Genomic DNA, 7,351 nt, shown 5'->3' with positions numbered 1-7,351 from the left:
ACAATAATTCACTCTTGCTGTATAATACCTTCTAGTAGCAGCTATAACATGATTATCGTTTTCATTGATTTTGTTTAGGCACCATAGTAATTTTGTTGCATTTGTGACGCTCAGAAAAATGTACTTGTTGTTTTTACAGCTGCTCAATCTTCAACGATTGTACAATGGAAAAAAAATACTTTTTTTGGCCAACACGCATCACACGTTGAACGTGGAAGCTGTAGTTACCCCATGCGGCCACTACACCAACAGTGCTTCACAACCCAACACCGTTCCTTGGGGCTTGCTGGAGACTAAAAGTTTGAAAATGAAAAAAACTCCAGACCTCTGTAGCCTGCTCCTCATCTCTGCTTTGAACCGAGCAGTTTGAGGATTCATTAGCAGCTACTAGCACAATACACTCGAATCTCTAACCAAACTCTCAGTGGTCAGGTCACATTGTAGGTAATGAGGTTGCCAAGAAGGAATGCATGGAAGCTCTGGTTCTGCTGCATCAGTTTTGATCCTTTATTAAACTGTCCAATAGTACTTCTTTAACAAAACTACTTTAGTTGGCTTAACTCAGCTGTGCACATTATATGCCCACCGTGCACACTCACCACCTTCATACGGCTTGAATGCAGTACAAAAACATAGCAGGTGCTGTACTGGATTACATTCAAAACAAATTGGCAGTATATAAATGTACTTTCTGGCAGACAGTACTTGTTGGTACGATCAGTTCATTGTGGTTTGTAGACCGTAAGAAGCACATAGAATATCAGCAGCCTTATCCATTATGTGGTTTTAAACCTGAGGGCTGTTAAATTATCTCCACCCTAAAAGGTTAACTTGGTACAAAAATCCCTGAAGCCAACTATTTGGAAGTTTTCATCTGACAAGAATAAAATTCTCAGATCTGGTGGAAGAGACACGACATTACAGAGTTCTTAAATAAACTCATCATTTTTTCAAGTCGGGTTTGATATGAACCAACATCATATGAATAAATAATGCAAAATCCCCCTATGGTCTGACACAGAGCAGGCTAAATTTATCACCATCAGTTAATGTTTTTCTTAGGGCACAGGGGTTCCTCTAAGTTCAGATGACTAAAGCTGATGTGTGCTTAGCCTGGATCAAAAGGGAAAACATTAGTGCGTGTGTTAATCTGCTATAATCTGCTTTAAGATATTTGACTCAACAATCGGAGGGAGGCATCAGTACCTGACTGCACAGAGAACAGTGCTGCCTCAGCACTTCAGCAAACGGGGACTTTCGATCGAAGCTGACACACTCCATCATCTTCGTAATACCTCTCTGTGTGCGTTTAGCGGCTGCTCTTTTCACATCAGTGGATGAATGGGAAAAATTTGATATTTCTGTTGCAATACTCAATAGAATCAATAAACCACATCACATGTCGACTTAGCTGAGCTCCAATAGTCATTGGAGGGGAAACAGAACTGCTTTCTCCTTGAAATGCGCGTTTGATTTATGTGGGCCTGTTTTCTGTTTGTAGCTGCTGCTTGTGGAAAAGTTGTGTTGTTATTTCTGTTTTTCGAAGAGGTCCTGTCTCTGGAGAGAGCCAGTACAGCCTAATCCTGCAGTGCTAGACAGGATGCCATACATCAGTTTACTAAGCAGGGTCAACACCCATTTTCTAATAACAGTACATATACAGTTTCCAGACATACACAAATATACACTCTCCCTAAGGGTATGTAACACAATATAATGTAACAGAACGTGGAATATTAGTGGATTAATCAATTACTTGATTGTAAGAAAATTAGTCAGCCATTATTATGAAACAAAAGTGCTAAATATTCTCTGGTTCCAGGGATTTGTTTTGCTGTCTTTCTTTGTCATATGATAGTAAATTGAATGTCTTAAGGTTGGTTGGAAAAGCCTATGGGCCATGAAGTTTTATTTGGCATTTTCTTCGCACTATTTTATAAACATTTTAACGTATAATTGATTAATCAAGAAAATAATCGTCAGATCAATTGATGCAGAATATTGATCAACAACAATTTTGAAAAATAAAATAAAAAGCCAAATATTTGTCGGTTCTAGCTCCTAAAATGGGAGGATTTTCTGCTTTTCTATGTTGTTATTGAATATCTTAGGGTTTTGGTCATTTGGGACATTGTGACCTTTATATATTATGACATTTTATAAAGTAAACGATAAGTCAAACTAATAATTGTTGGATTAATCACTAAAGGAAGTAATCATCAGTTGAAGACCAAAGCCACAGCATCCTTATTTTTCAGTGTCTTATACACACCCACACACAACTTTCAAAAACAAACATCGGGCCAAAAATGATCCTCACTCTGAATGTGTGTCTCTGCTTAAAAGTGAAATGATGAAAAGGCTTTGAAGGTGAAAACTGGAGGCCTGTTCATTCATGTGTCCATACAGACTGATGTACTTTACAGGCTTCAGGAGTTCACTGAATAGAAGCAGTCTAATTGTCAGCGTCTTAACCTTGAGTTCACTCTTCTTTCAAGACTTTAATTGTCTGGTTTTGCTCTGAAAGAAAAAGGCACGTTAGAGTTTCCAAAGTACAGATAACACAGATAGTTGGTACGAGAGCTGGAGGGATGGGGCGATGCTGACTGAATGTATAACTTAGCACTGATAATGTCACGTTTTCCTGGCTTTCACAGCCCAGATATTTTTTGAAAGGCTCTGGCTGCATATACAATGCTCCTTGGCTGTTTCTGTGGTTACAAATACACTTATTTTCTGCTAACAGTTTCATATATAAATATAAATGCATTGTTGTCATATCCTATAATAATCAGCATCAGAGCTCTTCCTTTTATACAATGATAATATTTGCCAATATCAATTCTGCAGGTAATTGCTGGGATGTATTAGAGAAACATGCTTTCACAGGAGATGTTTACATTTCCATATAATTGGAAATAAACACTGCATTAGTGGATAAGAAATTCTTCCTCTAGCACTCCATGTGTTCCTGAGGAAAATTTTAAACATGATGCCAAGAAAAAAAAACCCTCATTGGTTTGGGACTGAAGATTTTAATGAGGCGACAAAGGAATTCAAATAGCAACCGAGACACAAAACATGAACTGAAAGATGGCTGGAGGTAAATAGAAGAACATATAATTTGCTCGGCTTTAATGAGATTTTTAAATGGCACGGTCATATAAATAAACTGTAGACTCTAAGAGGGTCGCGATGAAGTAATTATTACAGAGTAATGAAAACCTGTCAGTCAAATCTGGTATTGTTCTCTGCCACCGGTTTAGCATATTTCTTTACTTGTTTGACAGGCAACAGCAACCCGGTGCTGCCGGTTCAGACGGCGCAGTCGCGGCTCGAGGAGAATATTTTTGCGATGTTTATGTTTGAAGTGAGGGAGACCACATAGAGGCTTTTTGAAGTGATGCCGAGTTGTGAATTTTGCACTACATTGCTGTGTGCCAGAGCGTGGATGCACATGTTATTTTTCATTCAGCTCACTTCAAATCTTGTGCTCAGTGTTTCAGGGTGTGCACCGCGGGGGTTCACATTTCCTCTGCTTCATATGAAAACAGTTTGATAGTGTATCCGGTTTTGATGTTCCCACCTTTTGCATACCCCTATATCCTGCTGGTGGAATTCATGCTCGGAAAACCCTCACACTTTGTTGTGCGTTTTTTTTTTTTTTTTTTGCTTCAAAATCACGTCTTCATCTTGTGATTGTTCATTTCAATGCGAGCACAGAGTAAGGAGTGAATGAGAAATGTTTTTCAGTGGGCACAGCCGTGGCATAGCCGTGTGGTCATTCCCGCCAATCAATATCCATTTCCATGCAAATAAGTGTGATTAAAGCTGATTTCACAGCCTCAAGGCCTCATCGCTGTTCCGGGCCACAGATCAAACGTAGATAATTGGTATATAACGCAGAAGATTTGCACCTTGCATCATAATTTACAACTGCTCGCCTCTACACTTGACCATGGAGAAATTAAGATGGTTCTGACGGGTTAACATTACTGCGGGATGCCTGGGGTTCAGCGCACGGAGAGATAGCCCAGCAGAGTGACTAACAGCAGCCATTTCATTGAAACCTCACGGCCTGCGTGCGTGAGGAACCTAAATTGGATTTTTTTTTTTTTTTTTTCTAGCTCTGTGATCACGAGAGATTTTCAAAGAGGATGAGGTCATAAAGCCCATGAATTTTCCAAGGAAATGTGAGATGCAGATTGAGCATGAACATAAGTTCCATTACTGTGTGTACTTATGAGCCTATTATGTCTCTAAAGTAGAGCTATGATGAGTAAAGTGAGAGCAGGTGCCGATTCCATTGTGCACAGCAGCGCATAACATTGGACAAGCTTAGGTTGTTCATAAAGGGACAGTAGTGCTCAACAACTGGTGCAAAACTTTTACACATTTTCTCTTGTTAAACAAAACTGAATATATCTGATTATTTGCATCACAATATAATTGCAGAGAAGAGCTGATTAAAACGTTCTAGAGCTGTGCTTAGTGCTTGTTTTCAGTAGCAATAAAAAGATTCTCACTTTGCAGTGATAAGCAAATCCTCACATTAGAGAGGTTGAACCATGCAAATGTTTAGCCTTACATTAGCATACTTAATGAATTTCTTAAATCATCCATTTCAAAAAAAAAAAAACAACTGTTGATGGATTTTCATTCTACTTATCGATGCATCGTTTCAGCTCTCTAAAATTGAGCTCAAACCCAAACACACTTCATCATCCAAATTCAGTATTTGAGTCAATGCCAAGACAAATGAAAAGTGACTTGGATCAGCAGGTTGACAGACAGTAATTCATTCATGGAGACGTGCGCTGTAACTTTAGATTCTGAGCTGAATGGAAGAAAGAGTCCTGAGGTTAAGGATTCGAGAAAATACAGCCGTTCGTATCCACACAAGAGCCAAAACAACCTCTGTGCAACAGATTAACTGATCAAATTACAGCAGAAATACATCGTGCTGGACCTAAGTTATGAAGCTGATCAAATGCCGATCTATTACATTAAAGAGACAAACAGTTCTGTGTTTAATTCAACATTCAAGCTGAATTGTTGAACGATTTGGAAGCATGTCTGTGATTCTCCTCGGTTGTCGAAATGGAAAAAGGGGGATATTGTCCAACTGGGCTCCACTCCACTGGTCTGGAGTGGGAACACAGGTGAGTAAATCTGCACCGGAGCAGCGGCTGAGTCAAAATGGCTGTGAGGCTGATGGTGGTGGAGATTAATTGAATGGCCTGTATCCAGGACGCTGTCTGCCTGGCTGTGTGGCTGCCTGTCCGGGTTCCCAAGCTGCAATCTGTCAGTCACAGACAGCGAGACAGCTGCTCCATCCAGGTGCCAACCTGTGTTCCCTTGCCAAGGGGGTGACTTCACATCCTCCATTAACACTGAGTCCCATTCATTCACAACTGAAAGAGTATATCGAGCAGGAGGGAGGGATGGGAGGATCAGGCAAGAGTTAAGAAAAAAAAAAAAGAGGGGAAGGAAATGGAAAGTAGACACAGAGTATTCATAACAAAAAACTGGCTGGAATACATATTGTGCTCACTTTCACCTGTAGAATGGAAAATGCTGGTCAGGCAGGACACTACTGACCACACTGAGGAGTTAAGATTGGGCTGCGAGTAATGATCATTTTCATTTATGATCCCTCTTCTGACAATTTTACAATTAATTGAATAATTATCCAGTCTTTAAAATGTCAGAAAATAGTTGGAAATTCCTATAACAAGTGCCCAGAAACCAAGGTGACGTCTTCAAATGCTATTTTTGTTCAAGCAACAGTTAAAAACCCCAAAGATATTCAATTCCCACTGATATAAAACAGGGGAAATGGGAAAATTGCTTTTTTTCTTCTTAATTATTGTCTTAAAAGTTTAACTGTTGAAGATTTTGAGCAGTTTTTTTCTTTTTTCTTTTTTTTTTTTTAATTTTTGATTGACTAATCCTCATGCACCATGTCTGTTTAGTTCCCATTTGTTTGGGTCAAAACGAAAAATCCCACCTGAAGTAAAGTCTGAGACAATGACCTCTCAGACAGATGTGACTCCCCTGGGGATGATAATTAAAAACAGCTCAAATTAGAAGCTGCCAAAGAGGGTTACTTGGGCTCCTCATCATCAAAAACAGCTTGTCTTGTTTCATTCTGACGTGTTGGCTTATTTCAAGTAAGGGCAAGCAATGGGCAACCACAAATCTGCACACACACTCACCACACACCACACACCACACACACACACACACACACACACATACCTCGTCTCTCTTGAGCATTATTGTGATAGCTTGCTGTTTCACACTCATTCAGGTGTTGTAGCAGCAGCGCTCACAGCAGCAGCACACAGTCTGCTGACTGAAACAGACATGGGCACATGTCCAGGGTCATTATTCCCCTCCAAGCTGCTGTTTCCAAAACACGGGTTCTTGCACACTTCCTGCTCTGATTCATATTTTTTTGCCATCATCTCTCTATCTTAACTTTTGGGTGTTAAGATTTTGGTATGACACACAATTATCATGATACTTCTGACAAAGTTGGAATAAAAACAAAGTGTAGTTTTCCTCCTGAGCTCTACATTGTGCCAAACATTCGCTTTTCTTTTCTTTTCTTTTTTTTTCACAGTAGTTTTTCATGTGGAGTTTTTCTGTTAAAATCAATGTCATTGCACGGACTGATTTTACATTTCTGGGGAAAGGACAGCTACATATTCTAAGACTATGAGCCTGTCACCATTTTCAGGCAGCAGTTGAATAATGTATTCATCTTAAACATTGCTTTATTTACACAAATTCTGCTGCTGGACTCATTTTTCAGCTCTTACTTTGATCAGAAATATGGTTTCGATCAGTCTCAGAAAGGAGAAAAGGCCTATTTCCCAAAAATTGAACTATTGCTTTAATATTCAGATCCATTTCTCTGCTGCACAATGCACATCAACACATTTTGGCGTCGCAATATGTTGCTACACCCCTGTTATAAGTCCTTCTCTTTAATGTCTCCACCCTTGTTTCAACTCTTTGTCATTTTCCGGACTCCCTTATGTGCAGGCAAAGCCAATCGGCTTCCAACGCTCATTTTCCCTTTCATAGCTGTGAGCTTGGAGAGTCCTCTCTACCAATTAGCTCCGACAGCAACAGTCTCCAACATGAGCCGGGAGGAGGGCATGTAAAAAAGATTTACAGCTTTGAGAGCCAAATTCGCCCTCACGACTTATCTCATCCCCCAGGGCTTTGGCCACCATACAGCGTAGCCAAAGGCTTTATTGGCGGATAATGGCCGGTCCGAGCCGCTTTCATGGGGGAAACAGTGGGAAGATGCCTGCTGTGTCCCGCTGTGAGAAACTGG

This window comes from Seriola dumerili, unplaced genomic scaffold, assembly GCF_002260705.1.
Source record: "Seriola dumerili isolate Sdu_G_001 unplaced genomic scaffold, Sdu_1.0 BDQW01000068.1, whole genome shotgun sequence".
In the NCBI taxonomy this organism is placed as follows: Eukaryota; Metazoa; Chordata; class Actinopteri; order Carangiformes; family Carangidae; genus Seriola; species Seriola dumerili.
This window is presented reverse-complemented; position numbering follows the sequence as displayed.